Raw genomic sequence first — 18,517 nt, forward strand, 5'->3', positions numbered from 1 at the left:
TAATACAGGTGGTTTCTTGTAGTTTTAATTTTATTTTTTTCCTGACTAAACTCTGTCAAGTATCTTATTTCTAACTCCTCCTGAGAAAACCCAGCAGTGCAGACAGAGAGCTTCCTTTCAGGACATCAGTCACTGCTAATTGTTAATTGGGCCATAAGCCGCGGGGAATAAAAGAGATGCCTGCATCAGTGCTATAGGCCTTCCTGTAATTAGCAAGTGATATGTTGTTTCATCTGTGCACAATATTTGATTTAATAAATTCTTTTTCTTTCTGAGACTCTAACAAGCTTCCAAGCCAAGGGCACTCAAAGTGAGTATGACAGGTCAGAAATCAAAATTTCCATTGCCCAGCCTTCTTCAAGTTAGGGCTTATTCAACAGAGTAATTGGAGCCATGCTGTAAACTGAACCATGATGGTCACTACTCTGTTTCCAGACACAGCGATACAGATCTTGAATCCAAATGGTCCTAAAATCAAGGCATAGACTCTGTGTCCTAAGGGATCAGTCTTGAATAAAACAGTAATAATGGCCAACATTTATAGAGTGCTTACTGTATGCCAGGCACTACTCAACATGTTTTACCACACATAGATGTGGTGTCCCCCCATCTTAAAAGAAAGAGTACAGCTTTAGAGAGATTGAGTAATAGGTCCAAGGTCTCCCTGCTTCCAACAAAGATCTTGGAAACCGGGTCTGTTTGGTTCGTAACCATTGACCTAAACTTTCTCCCTGAGGAGAATTGAGAATCTAATTTTTTCTCGCTTGGGAAAGACCCAATGGGAAGAAACGGAGGACCCCCATCCTATAGAAAAGGAACTTGTCTTTAAAATGGACAAATAAATACAGCGGAAGGTGATGTGATTTTGAAAATCTGTTTTTTACAAACGGGGTGGGGAGAGGGGTTGGGAGAATGAGTGACTACTGAAGCATTCATATAATATTTAAAGAGGTACATATATTCCTGGTAAGCACTGTACCATTAATTGGAAACATAGCACGTGCCTGGCTTTTTACTAAGAACTTTTCAGACACATTTTTAAAAATTAAATTCTCATAACAATCTCATGAGGTTGGTATTATGATTACCATCCCCACGTTACAGATGAAGAAACTGAGTCTCAGAAGAGCTTTCACCAAGGACACACAGCCGGTCCAAGTGTTCATCAAGGGCACACAAATGGCCGTGCACTTACATTTAGTGCTGTCTGACTCTAAAGCCACTAATCCTATCCACTGGGCTACAGCAACACCTTCATAGCTGTTGTAAAGAATACACTGACTGAGTCACCTAAAAAATGAATTCACTGTCTACCACCATCATTTGAATTCTTGAGCTCACTTCACTACATCAAGTCCTGGTTCTCGTCTTGTTTATACACTGCTGCCACAACCACCAGTTTCCTTTCTGTTTGGCTTGATGTTCATGTGCTAATTGAAGTTAACAGTCCCTGTGGCCAAATCATTGCTTCCGGAGTCTATGTCTTGGAATAAGTAGAGTGAACCGAGAACATGAATTATCCTTTAACTGGTTTTTATAATTTGAATATTCTTATTCCTATTGGAGTTTATCTTTGAACTACCAAAAATACTAGAAATAAAGCCAGAAATTTTCAAAATAAGGGGTCACCTGGCACCATGGCCCTGGACCCAGTGGAAAAGGAAGGAAGGCCCCACGGTGTGTTTCATTTATTTTGCTTCCTTACAGGACTTTTTCTGGGTAACTAAGAGCGAGTGAAACTAGGACTCTGGGTTTCGTTGGTGTACTGTTTCACTGGTGAAGGCTGCCCTTGTTTTGAGTTTGTGCTTGTCCTGGACTTGGTTCAGGAGGCAGCCCTATTATCTAACTATGCCATCTTTCAAAGGGGTTGTGTATATGGGCAGGGGGGATGTTCCAGAGTTCTAAATGCAGAAGTTAAAAAAACAATCAGAAAGAGGAAAAGAGGATAAATGTTCTGTCCTCCGAAAAGGAGATACTCTTAAAACAAGAGGACAAAGGACAGGTCCTCACCCAGGGATACGCCCACGGGAAAGGCACACAGAGCTGTGCAGTCCAAACCAGCAGTCTTAAGAGCATGGGGTTTAGCAAACAATGGTTGCTGTACTCCACCCACACCCTGGAGCTGAATTTCAAGTTCTGAATTTAGACAATACAGCTGGAATTTCTGCAGTTTCATTCCCTGACACATGGAGCTTTGGGCAGCTCTTGTTAAAAATATCTGGACAAATGTTGCAAGAATGAAAACGAATATTTGAAAAGTGAAATATGTCCGTGGTGAGTTGGAGTAAATTCTTCCAGGCAGGATGAAAGAAAATAGCTCTTGAAGAGTGCCTTCAAGCAGGTTAGTAGTTTTATAATGGCTTGAGGATGTAGGATGAGTTTGTTGGAGGGAAAAAAAGATAGGATTATGATTATATCCTTGCTTTTAGGGTAGACTCAGGAAACCTTCATACACAGAAGATAACTTTACATTTGATAAATTATTTGCAAGCCTTGGTGCACCACACTTTCCCTTCTTGACCATAAACTCTTTGAATGCTGGCTGTAAAGAAAGCCTTGGGAAATGTTGCTGCATTAATGTGTTCCTAATAAGTGGTAAGAACTAAATATCCTAGAGCAGTGGTCAAATGTTGGTTTAACACTGCAGAGTCAGTTCTTCCAGAGCTTCTGAAGATTCTCCAGGATTACACTGAGAGGATTCACCTGGCAGTAGACTCTTTCCCACTGGGCATTGCCAACTTCCTGGGGGTGACCTGACAGCCCCCTCCTCCAACAGAGCAACATAGAATTTGGGATCCGAAGGTCTGGGTTGGAGTACTAGCTCCATCGTTCAGTGCTCGTGTGATGCCCATTAAGCCCTTTAACCTCCCCAGTGAGTTCCATATCACTAAATTGAGAGTAACAACATCTACTCTACCTATCTCATGAAGGGGGTGTGACTCTGGAATGAGGTCAAGTGTTCAGTGAACTCTGAAGTATGGAGCCCTGCAATAGTCTAGAGCAAGCTCAAAATTTGAGGGGCTGTGAAAAGGCTTAAGGAGAAAATCTAAGACAGTGGTTAAGAGCTGGAGTACAGGAGTAAAACGGACCTGAACCTGAATCCTTTTCTGTGGCTTTGTAAAACTTTCCTTGGGCAACATTTACCATCTTCAAGCTGTTAGCGGAGGGTCTGATATAGTTAGTGCATGATAAATTTTACCTAGTACCCTAGTGAAGGAGTTGGCATAGTTTTGTGGTGAAAGATGTGGGCCCTGGAGTCAGATCACCTAGATCCTGTGAAAGGGCAAGTCTTTTTTTAAGAGGTAACATCATGACTCCCCAAAATAAAACGCACACTTGTAAAGATGATATTTAACTCATTAATTGAGGGAACCAATATCTCAAAGGAGAATTCCAAATACCACACATTTAAGAGGCAGTCAGGGAGGCAGAGCAAGATGGCGGAGGAGTAGGAGACCTGGATTTCATCTCCTCTCAGGAATTCAGCTGGATAGGGATCAAACCATTCAGAACACCTACGAACTCAACAGGAGATCAAAGAAAAGAAGAGCAGCAACTCTCTGAACAGAAAAGCGACCACTTTCTGGAAGGTAGGACGTGCGGAGAAGTGAATCCGAGGCGATATTTGGGAGGATAGACGGCGGGGGAGGGGCCTCCGTCGGCGCTTCTGGCAAGTGATAGAACCGCGGAGCACAAAATCGGAACTTTTAAAAGTCTGCTCCGCTGAGGGACGTCACTCTGGTGGCTAGGTGGGGGGTGGAACCCTCCGGGACAGTGTGGTCTCAGGACCCTTGGGGTCACAGGAAGACCGGGGGTGCCTGAGTGTGACAGAGCTCCCAGGTATCGGAGCAGGGAAGCCGGCTGCAGAGACGGAGCCGAGGCGCGGGCTCTCAGCTCGGGGTTGCCATAAACCGTGATCCGTGGCACAGTTGGGCCCCTGCTCCTCCAGCAGGGACCAAACAAGCGGCAGATCCAGGGAGACTCCCCTTCCTCCCCCAGGAAGAGTGGCATGGGAGCGCACCGCAGGGATCTGCTGGATTTGGAGACTCCACACGGGGTCGGGTGCCAGAGATAGAAATGCTCGGTCACAGGCCGGGTGAGCACAGAGCACGGCCGGAGACCGGGGAGACGGGAGTGACTGCTTTTCTCTGGGGGCTCACTGAGGAGCGAGGACCAAGTTCTCGGCTCCTCTGAGGCGGAGATTGGGAGGCCGCCATTTTCACTCTCATCCTCCAAAGCTGTACGGAAAGCTTGCAGAGAACAAAAGCTCCGGAGAGCAAACCTGAGCAGATTACTTAGCCCGGTCGGGGCAAGGGCGGGGCAATTCCGCCTCCGGCAAAGACATTTGGGAACCACGGCAACAGGCCCCTCCCCCAGAAGATCAGCGAGAACAACCAGCCAAGACCAAGTTTACCGATCAATGAGAACGGCAGAACTCCAGTGCTAGGGGAATAATGCACATAGAATTCATGGCTTTTTTACCATGATTCTTTAGTCTTTCTTTCTTTTTTTTTTTTTCAAAGGTTTTATTTATTTATCTGAGAGAGAGAATGGGAGACAGAGAGCATGAGAGGGGGAGGGTCAGAGGGAGAAGCAGACTCCCTGCTGAGCAGGGAGCCTGATGTGGGACTTGATCCTGGGACTCCAGGATCATGACCTGAGCCGAAGGCAGTCGCTTAACCAACTGAGCCACCCAGGTGCCCCGATTCTTTAGTCTTTCAAAGTTATTTTTTTTAACTTTTTTTTTTTGAATTTTTCTTTTTCCCTTTTTCAACCAACATCTTATCAATCCCTTTTTTTTAAAAAAAAATTTATTTTTCATTTTTATTTTTCATTTTTAGAGTCATATTCTATCCCTTCATAGTAGCTACCCATATTTTTGGCATATATGTATAAGTTGTTCTCTCTTTAAAATTTTGAGATAGTTTCTTCTAACAGATCAAAATATACCCTCAATCTCTAGTGTATGGTTTTTTTCTACTCCCCTGCCTGATCACATTCTCTCCCTTTTTTTTTCTTTTTTTTTTAAATCCTCTTCTTTCTTTTTTCAAACTTCTTATCAATTCCTTTTATAAAATTTTCTAGAATTTCCATCTTTACAGTCATATTCCATCCCTTCATCATATCAACCCTTATTTTTGTACATATATAAGTTTTTCTTTCTTTAAAATTTTGGGAGGCACTTTCTTCTAACAGACCAAAATACACCCAAAATCTAGTGTGTGGCACTGATCTATATACCAGCCTGATCATATTTGATCACATTCTGGTTTTTTTGTTTTGTTTTGTTCTGTTTTTGTTTGTTTTTATCTTTATCTTTTTCTTTTTCTTTTTTCTCTCTTTCCCTTTCTTTTCCCACTGCTTCAGGTCTTTTCTGATTTGTTTAGAGTATATTTCCTGGGAACGTTGTTACCCTGTTAGCATTTTGTTCTCTCATTAATCTATTCTCCTCTGCACAAAATCACAAGACGGAAAAAATCACCTCAACAAAAAGAACAAGAGGTAGTACTGACTGCAAGTGACCTACTCAATACAGACATTAGTACGATGTTGGATCTAGAGTTCAGAATCATCACTTTGAAGATACTAGCTGGGCTTGAAAAAAGCATGGAAGTTATTAGAGAAACCCTTTCTGGAGAAGTAAAAGAACTAAAATCTAACCAAGTAGAAATCAAAAAGGCTATTAATGAGGTGCAATCAAATATGGGGGTGCTAACTGCTAGGATAAATGAGGCAGAAGAGAGAATCAGTGATATAGAAGACCAAATGATGGAAAATAAAGAAGCTGAGAAAAAGAGAGATAAACAACTATTGGATCACAAGGGCAGAATTTGAGAGATAAGCGATACCATAAAACGAAACAATATTAGAATAATTGGAATCCCAGAAGAAGAAGAAAGAGAGAGAGGGGCAGAAGGTATATTGGAGCAAATTATAGCAGAGAACTTCCCTAATTTGGTGAAGGAAACAGGCATCAAAATCCAGGAAACACAGAGAACCCCTCTCAAAATCAATAAAATAGGTCAACACCCCGCCATCTAATAGTAAAACTTACAAGTCTCAGAGACAAAGAGAAAATCCTGAAAGCATCTCGGGAGAAGAGATATGTAACTACAATGGTAGAAACATTAGATTGGCAACAGACCTATCCACAGAGACCTGGCAGGCCAGAAAGGACTGGCAGGATATATTCAGAGCACTAAATGAGAAAAATATGCAGCCACGAATACTATATCCAGCTAGGCTGTCATTGAAAATAGAAGGAGAGATAAAAAGCTTTCAGGACAAACAAAAACCAAAGGAATTTGCAAACATGAAACCAGCCCTACAAGAAATATTGAAAGGGGTCCTCTAAGCAAAGAGAAAGTCTAAAAGTAACATAGACCAGAAAGGAACACAGACAATATACAGTAACAGTCACCTTATAGGCAATACAATGGCACTAAATTCCTATCTTTCAATAGTTACCCTGAATGTAAATGGGCTAAATGCCCCAATCAAAAGACACAGGCTATCAGATTGGATTAAAAAACAAGACCCATCGATATGCTGTCTGCAAGAGACTCATTTTAGACCCAAAGACACCCCCAGATTGAAAGTGAGGGGGTGGAAAACCATTTACCATGCTAATGGACACCAAAAGAAAGCTGGGGTGGCAATCCTTATATCAGACAAATTAGATTTTAAACCAAAGACTGTAATAAGAGATGAGGAAGGACACTATATCCTACTTAAAGGGTCTATCCAACAAGAAGATCTAACAATTGTAAATTTCTATGCCCCTAACATGGGAGCAGCCAATTATATAAGGCAATTAATAACAAAAGCAAAGAAACACATCGACAACAATACAATAATTGTGGGGGACTTTAACACCCCCCTCACTGAAATGGACAGATCGTCTAAGCAAAAGATCAACAAGGAAATAAAGACCTTAAATGACACACTGGACCAAATGGACTTCACAGACATATTCAGAACATTCCACCCCAAAGCAATGGAATACACATTCTTCTCTAGTGCCCATGGAACATTCTCCAGAATCGACCACATCCTAGGTCATAAATCAGGTTTCAACTGGTACCAAAAGATTGGGATCATTCCCTGCCTATTTTCAGACCACAATGCTTTGAAACTAGAACTCAATCACAAGAGGAAAGTTGGAAAGAACTCAAATATATGGAGGCTAAAGAGCATCCTACTAAAGAATGAATGGGTCAACCAGGGAATTAAAGAAGAATTAAAAAAATTCATGGAAACCAATGAAAATGAAAACACAACTATTCAAAATCTTTGAGATGCAGCAAAGGCTGGAAAAGTTTATAGCAATAGGAGGAAAGTTTATAGCAATACAAGCCTTTCTCAAGAAACAGGAGGGTCTCAGGTATACAGTCTAACCCTACACCTAAAGGAGCTGGAGAAAGAACAGCAAATAAAGCTTACAGCCAGAAGGAGAGGAGAAATAATAAAGATCAGAGCAGAAATCAATGAAATAGAAACCAAAAGAACAGTAGAACAGATCAACGAAACTAGGAGCTGGTTCTTTGAAAGAATTAACAAGATTGATAAACCCCTGGCCAGACTTATCACAACAAAAAGAGAAAGGACCCAAATCAACAAAACCATGAATGAAAGAGGAGAGATCACAACCAACACCAAAGCAATACAAACAATTATAAGAACATATTATGAGCAACTCTATGCCAGCAAATTAGATAACCTGGAAGAAATGGAGGCATTCCTAGAGATGTATCAACTACCAAAACTGAACCAGGAAGAAATAGAAAACCTGAACAGACCTATAACCATTAAGGAAATTGAAGCAGTCATCAAAAATCTCCCAAAAAACAAAAGCCCAGGGCCAGATGGCTTCCCAGGGGACTTCTACCAAACATTTCAAGAAGAATTAATACCTATTCTTCTGAAACTGTTCCAAAAAATAGAAATGGAAGGAAAACTTCCAAACTCATTTTGTGAGGCCACCATTACCTTGATCCCCAAACTAGACAAAGACCCCATCAAAAAGGAGAATTACAGACCAATATCCCTGATGAACATGGATGCAAAAATTCTCACCAAAATACTAGCCAATAGGATCCAACAGTACATTAAAAGGATTATTCACCACGACCAAGTGGGATTTCTGCCTGGGCTGCAAGGTTGGTTCAACATCTGCAAATCAATGAATGTGATACAATACATTAACAAAAGAAAGAACAAGAATCATATCATCCTCTCAATAGATGCAGAAAAAGCATTTGACGAAGTACAGCATCCTTTCTTTTTTTTTTTTCCAATTCTTTTTTTTTTAATTTTTAAAATTTTTTTTATTCTTATGTTAATCCCCATACATTACATCATTAGTTTTAGATGTAGTGTTCCATGATTCATTGTTTGTGCATAACACCCAGTGCTCCATGCAGAATGTGCCCTCCTCAATACCCACCACCAGGCTAACCCATCCTCCCACCCCCCTCCTCTCTAGAACCCTGTTTGTTTTTCAGAGTCCATCATCTCTCATGGTTCCTCTACCCCTCCGATCTCCCCCGCTTCATTCTTCCCCTCCCGCTACATTCTTCTTTTTTTTTTTTCTTAATACAGCATCCTTTCTTGATCAAAGCTCTTCAGAGTATAGGCATAGATGGTACATACCTCAATATCATAAAAGCCATCTATGAAAAACCTACAGCAAGTATCATTCTCAATGGGGAAAAACTGCGAGCTTTCCCCCTAAGGTCAGGAACATGGCAGGGATGTCCACTATCACCAGGGCTATTCAACATAGTATTAGAAGTCCTAGCCACAGCAATCAGACAACAAAAAGAAATCAAAGGCATCCAAATCGGCAAAGAAGAAGTCAAACTCTCACTCTTTGCAGATGATATGATACTTTATGTGGAAAACCCCAAAGACTCCACCCCAAAACTGCTAGAACTCATACAGGAATTCAGTAAAGTGGCAGGATATAAAATCAATGCACAGAAATCAGTGGCATTCCTATATACCAACAACAAGACAGAAGAAAGAGAAATTAAGGAGTCGATCCCATTTACAATTGCACCCAAAACCATAAGATACCTAGGCATAAATGTAACCAAAGAGGCAAAGGATCTGTATTCAGAAAATTATAAAATACTCATGAAAGAAATTGAGGAAGACACAAAGAAATGGAAAAATGTTCCATGCTCATGGATTGGAAGAACAAATATTGTGAAGATGTCAATGCTACCTAGAACAATCTACACATTCAATGCAATCATCATCAAAATACCATCCACTTTATTCAAAGAAATGGAACAAATAATCCTAAAATTTGTATGGAACCAGAAAAGACCCTGAATAGCCAGAGGAATGTTGAAAAAGAAAACCATAGCTGGCACCGTCACAATTCCGGACTTCCAGCTTTATTACAAAGCTGTCATCATCAAGACAGTATGGTACTGGCACAAAAACAGACACATCGATCAATGGAACAGAATAGAGAGCCCAGAAATGGACCCTCAACTCTATGGTCAACGAATCTTTGACAAAGCAGGAAAGAATGTCCAATGGAAAAAAGACAGTCTCTTCAACAAATGGTGTTGGGAAAATTGAACACCCACATGCAGAAGAATGAAACTGGACCGTTTCCTTACACCACACACAAAAATAGACTCCAAATGGTTGAAAGACCTCAATGTGAGACAGGAGTCCATCAAAATCCTGAAGGAGAACACAGGCAGCAACCTCTTTGACCTCAGCCGCAGCAACTTCTTCCTAGAAACATTGCCAAAGGCAAGGGAAGCAAGGGCAAAAATGAGCTATTGGGACTTCATCAAGATAAAAAGCTTTTGCAAAGCAAAGGAAACAGTCAACAAAACCAAAAGACAACCGACAGAATGGGAGAAGGTATTTGCAAATGACATATCAGATAAAGGGCTAGTATCCAAAATCTATAAAGAACTTATCAAACTCAACACCCAAAGAACAAAGAATCCAGTCAAGAAATGGGCAGAAGACATGAACAGACATTTTTCCAAAGAAGACATCCAAATGACCAACAGACAGATGTAAAAGTGCTCAATATCGCTCGGCATCAGGGAAATCCAAATCAAAACCTCAATGAGATACCACCTCACACCAGTCAGAATGGGTCAAATTAACAAGTCAGGAAATGACAAATGTTGGTGCAGATGAGGAGAAAGGGGAACCCTCCTACACTGTTGGTGGGAATGCAAGCTGGTGCAGCCACTCTGGAAAACAGTATGGAGGTTCCCCAAAAAGTTGAAAATAGAGCTACCAGATGATCCAGCAATTGCACTACTGGGTATTTACCCCAAAGATACAAAAGTAGGGATCCGAAGGGGTACGTGCACCCCAATGTTTATAGCAGCAATGTCCACAATAGCCAAACTATGGAAAGAGCCAAAAGGTCCATCAACAGATGAATGGATAAAGAAGAAGTGGTATATATATACAATGGAATATTATGCAGCCATCAAAAGGAATGAGATCTTGCCATTTGCAATGACGTGGATGGAACTGGAGCGTATTATGCTGAGCGAAATAAGTCAAACAGAGAAAGACATGTATCATATGACGTCACTGATATGAGGAATTCTTAATCGCAGGAAACAAACTGAGGGTTGCTGGAGTGGGGGGTGGGGTGGGAGGGATGGAGTGACTGGGTGATAGACACTGGAGAGGGTATGTGCTCTGGTAAGCTCTGTGAATTGTGCAAGACTGTTGAATCTCAGATCTGTACCTCTGAAACAAATAATGCAATATATGTTAAGGAAAAAAAAAAAAGAAGAGGAGGATAGCGGGAGGGGAAGAATGAATGGGGGGGCAATCAGAGGGGTAGACGAACCATGAGAGCCGATGGACTCTGAAAAACAAACTGAGGGTTCTAGAGGGGAGGGGGGTGGGAGGATGGGTTAGCCTGGTGATGGGTATTGAGGAGGGCACGTTCTGCATGGAGCACTGGGTGTTATGCACAAACAAGGACTCATGGAACACTACATCTAAAGCTAATGATGTAATGTATGGGGATTAACATAACAATAAAAAAATTAAAAAAAAAAAGAGGTAGTCGGGAATGCTAAAATGAAATCATGAATAGAAATGGAAACAAGCTGGGGGCCTGGGTGGCTCAGTCATTAAGCGTCTGCCTTCCACTCAGGTCATGATCCCAGGGTTCTGGGATGGAGCCCCGCATCTGGCTCCCTGCTCCGCAGGAAGCCTGCATCCCTCTCCCACTCCCCCTGCTTGTGTTCCCTCTCTTGCTGTCTCTCTCTCTCTCTGTCAAATAAATAAATAAAATCTTAAAAAAAAAAGAAATGAAACAAGTTTTTAACATGGTGCGAAGAGAAATCAGTTGTCTCTTCGCTTGATAGAATCCATTTGCACGTCTACAGACAATTGATTGCAATGCTATCAGTTTTCTACAACTTACAGAATTGAAATTAGCTGAGAGACAACAAAATAATTCAAAGACAATGAAAGCCTAAAACCAGAGTGCTTGGAGCAAATTAATCTAGAAAATGAGAGAGAAGGACATTTTTTTTTGCACCTTAATATTATGAACTTAAATTCCCATTTGCTTAAAACTCATGGGAAATAGTACAACACAGAACATTCCAGTTTCTCTGGCAAAGGGGATAAGCCCCATCTACATTATTGCCTACTGTTCAAATTTGCAACTAATTCAAATCTGATCCTCAAATGTTGGTAAATAAGGATTTCTCAATGAAGAATTTATTTAGAAAGGTGAAGACAGAGTTAGGTATATCAACGGGGAATGGTGAAATACCCTTGGGCTAGCAAAGGAAGGAAGTCTTTTCTATCCCTAGACTAAAGATTCCTAGAGGTGAAGGGTCCACGCCACCTGCTTGTGCAATTTACGTGTGCCCATTGGCCCTGTCGTGCCTGATCCCAGATATACCAATCTGGTATTTTGCTTGTTGCTTGGCCTACCTAAGCTGGTTCAATTGGGTCAGACAGAACTCAGCTCACAATAGACAGTTTGGCAACATAGTCACTTTGTCTCATGGTCAGAAGTTATAAGATCCCAGGAGCATGCTAAAATTTTTAAAAGCTGCTTTAAAGTGGTGTGTAATTTTGTGCTGCAGATGGCATGGCCTTGCCCCAGAATTACAGGTGCCGATTTTGTGATTCTTCTACACAGTTCTGCCATAAACTCCATATAGTGCCTTTTATTGCTAGATATCTCTAACGCCACAAGGTCCACTACGTCTGATGGCTCAAGTAAACATGGCTGCTTATACCAATGCCTGGAGCTGTTGCAGAGCCCTTCTGACCTGAGTCCCATTCAAAGCTGGCAGCCTTCTGTGTTACTTGATCAGAGAAACATTACCAAGTGTGGAATATGCTGCCTCTGAAGCCCAGGGAGGTCTGCCAGATCTTGGGCTTGCTTTTTAGTGATGAGAAGTACAAAACACGACATTTTGTCCTTTACATTGGAAGGGATTGTCTCAGTATGTCCCAGATCTTTGGGTCATAAAATCTTCAGGAAGGAGCAGATCCCTGAATCTTCATATTGTTTATCTTCCAAATTCTGCTGTCCATGCATCTTGTCAAGCCTTCCAAAAACATTTGCCATGTCTTGTTCATCCAGCCAATTAGAATGATGTCATTATGATGTTCTATATAAAGTTCTTAAGGCCCAGCTATCTTCAGATTATGACAGAAGGATAGAGGTTTAACATAGCTCTGGGGCAAAAACATATAGATATACTGATGTCCATTCCATGAGAATACAAGCTGTTTCTGGCTCTCCTTCTGGATAGGGGTGAAAATAAATGCATTCAACGATGGATGGCTACATACATTGTACCTGAGTCCCTGTTACCAGCTCTAGCATAGTACCGCATACAAGTAGCAGTTGCAATTGGGGCAATTATTTGTGTGAATTTGCAATAATACACTATTAACTTGTAGTATGTATATACTCTTTATAGGAACCAGATCGGTGAATTAAATGGAAATATTATTGGGACTACACTCACCATATCACTTAAATCTTTAAGGGTGGAACTAGTCTCTGCCATTTACCAAGGGATACAATACTGTTTTTAATTTAATATCTTGGCCACAGTGGGGATGTGGATTGACCTTAGCTTTCCAAGCTCTTACCCCATGGGTCAAAGAAAAGGTGTGGAGTTCTTCCAGCCTCCAAACCTGTCCACTTTAATTATACATTTGGAGACTAGGGAAATGACCACTGGGTGGGTCTTTGGGGATAATGGACCCACAGTCAGCTGAACATGGGTGAGGAATCAATTTATTATCTTGCTCCTGTATATACACACTTTAACAGGTCATAATGATCTTTCAGATCTCTGGGTATTAAAGTCAAATCAGACACTTTTGGCCAACAGTCCTTGAAACGCCTGAGTACCCCTCTTTTTTCAGTGATGGTTCTCCGAGTAAATGGCTATAGGTCCCTTTAGGGAAAGACTAGGAAATCATCCCATATATACCTGCTCCAGGGTTACAAAGTAATTCCTTCTGGGGGTCTGACCTCTACTTCGGTCTATGGGTTCTAGTTCTGAATTCTGGCTCAGTTTCGAAAGCTGGCAAGTACTTGTCATGTTTATTTGGATAGTGTGATAAACTGAATAATGACCCCAAAGGTGTCCATATCCTAATCCCCCAAATCTGTGGATGTGTTACCTTACACGGCTAAAGAGATTTTGCAGGGGGACCTAATATAATCACAAGGGTCTTTATAGAGGGAGGCAGGAAGGTCAGACTCAGAGGAAGAGATGAGAGGCTGGAGGGTCAAAGTCAGAGAGAGATTGAAGATGCAATGCTGCTGGCTTTGAAGATGGAAGAAGGGGCCATGAGCCAAAAGATGCAGGTGGCCTCTAGAAGCTGGAAAAGGCAAGGGAATAATTTTTCCTTAGAGCCTCCAGTAAGAACTAGCACTGCCAACACCTTGATATTGACCCAGTGAAACCCATTTCAGACTTCTAGAATTATAGGAGAATGAATCTGCATTTGTTCAATCCATTAAATTGGTGGTAATTTGTTACAGCAGCAATAGGAATCTAATGTAGACAGCTTCCTGAATCATTTATCCCTTGGTATTTGGTTGTAAATATTGAGTACCTTTGTTCATTACCCACCTATCACACCCAAAAGCAAGATAGATTCCCTTCTAATTGCCTCCTCTGTAGCTCTCTGCAGGTCAGACTCACAGCCTGCCAATCTTCATGCTCATCACATTTCTTCCACCTTGTCTCTCCTGCTTTGGGATCTTCTCCTTCTCATTGCCGTCAGTGAGTCTCCCTCCCATTAGGCTTCCTTATAAAGGATAATGACTACTGAGCTTCTCAGTGCTGCTGCTGTCCTCTTAACAGTACATTCTTTATTGTTTAGTAGATGCGTCTCTTCCAGAAACTCCAACAAAGTTGGCTGGTGGTGGATTTCTGGCTTTTCATGATCGAGCCACTCAAATGTTGCCAATTCTTTGAGCCTTTTGACACACACACACCCCTTTCTTTTTATCATTTGCCATAGAAGTTTGGGCATTTTTACTTCACTTAATTTGGAACATCACTTTCTCTAGGATTTCAAAAGCTAACCTAGCGTATTAGTACCATCTCCCAAAATTCTTGCCGGAGTGTTAAATCCTGAATCACGGGAGAGTGTGCCTATATTTATAAATCTCTTTTATCAAACTTTGTGTATCCTTCACCACCTTGCTGCGGCACCCTCAGGACCTGGTCCCATCCATACTCCACAGCGCCTACCAGCGCATGTGGTCTAGGCCCTGCTGTTCACTTGGAGTGTAGTCACTTTCCCCCTTCTCAGGCCTAGCACTTCTGCAGCTGGGCAATGTTAAGAATTAATACTAGTTAGTGGCCAGGAGGAGAGATGAAGGTAGATCACAAAGGAGCACATGTAGTCTTGCAAAGCAGAGACCTCAACACCATCTTCAGCCAAAGGTAGGGGAGTGCAGGAGTTTGGCCGAGAACAGTGGGCCATTCCAATAGGCCCAGAAATTCAGAGAATCTGCCATTCAAGATTTTTAAGTACATTAACCCTGATGTCTCAGGACCAACCTTTCCTAATCAGCACCCTGATCTTGGGAATTACTGGGATTGAGAGTTCAACTCCTGTGGAACTCTGCTATCTATATTATTAAGTTCTGGGTCTGATCCTTAGCTTTTTCTGCTCTCCAACTACAGGAGATAAGAGTGTCTTTATAGGCTTCCAAGGAGGCTTCTGGCTTCATATTTTGTATTAAATAGGTAATTAATCACCCTCACATTTCACTACCTCTTCCTAATTCATTAATGGCATTCAGAAATAGCCATCTAATCTCATTTTCCTTATAATTACTACTTCCGTATGTTCCTGAAACACCTGACCTATTGCACCTGCCTTCGTATCTCCTTCCACCTATAGTCCCAGTACATGACCAATGAAAGTTTTAATAACTGCACAATAACAGCATATCAAAGGCTATGTGTATATATATATACACAGGTTCTCTGACTCTGCTGTATTAAGAGAATTTAAAATGTTGAGCCTAACCTTGTCTTCCTTTACACCCTCCCACACGGCAGGAAACAGCAGCCCACCTAGTATATATATATATACACACATACCATTGTATAGGAGGTCCTTATTGCTAACTGATGGGTGATACAGTTCCAAAATCTCATTTTGAGTCTGATTCCTGGGACCAATCCTGGCACCAACTTTCTTAGGCCTGGTTCCCTGGGAGACAGACTCTGAAGAGCAGATTTGCATGCAGAAAATTTAATAGATGGTGTTCTCAGGAACACCTGTGAGGGAGTAAGAGCAGATAGGGATTAAGCAGAAGGAGAGATTTACCTGTGATAGAATTGCATCAAAGGTCTCTGCCAAACTCATAGGGAATTCTGAAGCTGAGATGGCCCTTGAGAGATGACCTGAACTAAAGCAAGGGGGCCAGGCCTTTTTTTTTACCTCCAGTAGGACCCATCACTAGATGTGGGCTGCACCGGGAAGGGGTCATTTCCTTGGATGCATGCTCACAGGATGCTCAACAGTACCTGGCCTCGCCTTTATTGAAGGAGCTTTGGGTTTGTGAACTGAGTTAAATCTGAAAATTGGTAAGTGACCATGAATCTACTGTGGTTATTTAAGCCAATGTCTGGTTGACAGATCCAGAGTTTAAAGGATCAAGATGGATATTTGAAGGTTTCCTTGCTATTTCATCCTGGGAAGCCCGTCATTAGTCAATGACTGCCAAAGATCTCTGAAGATCAGACCATTCTCATACCCACACAAACCAATCTGATGACTACAGTAATTGCAGCTACATTGCCTGTGGTTAGTAAGCACTGCTACTCAGTCTCTGCCATTTCAAGAGTTTAAAATCCACTGAGATCTGGAAGTCCACCTCAAAGTCAGTATCTCCCAAACATATCTATCATCTACGGAAACGGCCATTACAGTGTTTTTCAAAGACACGTATGCTAAGCCCCACATCACCAAACTGAGACTTAGCTTAGTTACAGTTTCAGCTCTCCCAGAAATGGAATCTTACACCAATCAATCAGGAATCCCCTGATCAGCACTAATTAGGTAATCTGCCTGATGGAGCCCTACCATCCCCTAAAGGAAAGTAACCTTACCATAACCAATTTACTTTTTTGCCTAATATAACTTCCTTATTCTTGCTCCCTTCAGCCTGTAAAAGTTTTCATTTGTACAGCTCCTTGGAGCTCCTTTCCATCTGCCAGACTGGATGCTGCCTGACTCATGAATCATTGAACAAAGCCAATAAGATTTTTGAAATTTACTCAGTTGAATTCTGCATCCTAACATGGTCAAGGAGTCTGTACAATTTTTAGCTATACTAACCGCGTAGGTCTTCAGGTCCAAAACATTTTCTTAGGACGATCATAGAAACTTCTCTGGTTCTCTGACTCTGCTGTATTAAGAGAATTTAAAATGTTGAGCCTAACCTTGTCTTCTTTTACACCCTCCCACAAGCAGGAAACAGCAGCCCACCTAGTATTGTGTTCCTTATGTCTCTCCCATTGCCCTAAGGCAGCATCCACTCGGTCCTGCAAGGCCTCGTCTGCACTGGGCATGTTATTCCGGGTGAGTGATGATGACAATTAAAGAAATTCTTCCAGCATTATGTGAAATGGGTTACCAGAATCTCATTTTCTTATTCTCATCAGTTTTTTTGTTTCAGCCAGGCTTCTCCTTTATTAGCTTCTCCTTTAAGTGAAGGCATGTTCCCTGCACCCACTGCTGGTAACAATTATTGAATAGGTTAAGGATCAGTCACAAGTAACAGAATCCACTATCTAGTTTACAAGGAATATATTAACTGGCATACAGTAGTTCATAGTCTCCCTGGGAGAGAAGGAGAGATGGGGCTGGGCCTAAATGTCCACATAAAATGCGTAAAAGTTGCTGTTCCTGCTGCTGCCATCATGGCTAGCAGATACCAGATGCCAGGAACCCCATGGTAGTCCCACTGCTATTAGCTCTGCTGCCCTTTTATATCAGGGACTGGACTTTACAATCCCTAAAAGACAGACGCCTTACCTCCACCTTTATCAGCAAATAGGAGTATTCGCAGAGCCAACTTCCTTTGCTCCTTCCAACTCAAATCCAATGGCGATGCACTTGACTGGAGGCGCCCACATCCACCTGTGTTACAGCTAGAAGAAGTGCATATTGAATTCTGTCTATGACACAGGAAGGAAAATATCGATCGCAGCATGGGAATATTCTCCAACATACAAAGGCTTTTCAAAGGATGATATATATCCTCAAGTATTGAAAAAATAAAATAAAAAGATCCATTACATCTTTACAACATGAAAAACCATTTATTGTATGGTGATAGTTGTAGAAAAGCAGAGTAAACCTTTGTAAGTCAGCTTCATTTATTTGCTTATTTATGTATTTATTGTTTGCTTCTTCTGTCTGTAGTGTGAGCTTCTTGAGGCCTGAAAGTTTTATGTTCATGGATATATCTGCTGGCTTTAGCTAGGACAGAGTTTAAACCAGAATAGTTAGTAAATAAATATTGAACAGATTAAGAAATAAATAGATCTATTTATATCTAGCTAGGCTTCTTGATATATGGCCTGAATGTTGCACACAAATGAATGCAAGGCTTACTATTGTTATTTTTAGAATCTAAAATGGTACTTGAAAATATAATAGCTACTCAGTTAATTGTATTATTATTTTGAAGTTGACCAAATACTGTTGTTGTTTGACATTTAAGAAAATAACATGCCTGAGACTACCCAGTTAGTAGAGACAGGTGATTTTGGTGTTAAAAATGCAAATTCTGCTCCTGACACATGGGTGACCCTGAGCAAGTTACCCTAGTTTCTGTGCCTCAATTTCCTTATCTATGAAATAAGGGTAATAATAGTAATCATAAGATTGTGGTGATTTTGGGCGCCTGGGTGGCTCAGTTGGTTGAGCGACTGCCTTCGGCTCAGGTCATAATCCTGGAGTCCCGGGATCGAGTCCCACATCGGGCTCC

The sequence above is a fragment of the Mirounga angustirostris genome, unplaced genomic scaffold, assembly GCF_029215605.1.
Source record: "Mirounga angustirostris isolate CCGP_5_RB_7025 unplaced genomic scaffold, mMirAng1.0.hap1 SCAF_10, whole genome shotgun sequence".
In the NCBI taxonomy this organism is placed as follows: domain Eukaryota; kingdom Metazoa; phylum Chordata; class Mammalia; order Carnivora; family Phocidae; genus Mirounga; species Mirounga angustirostris.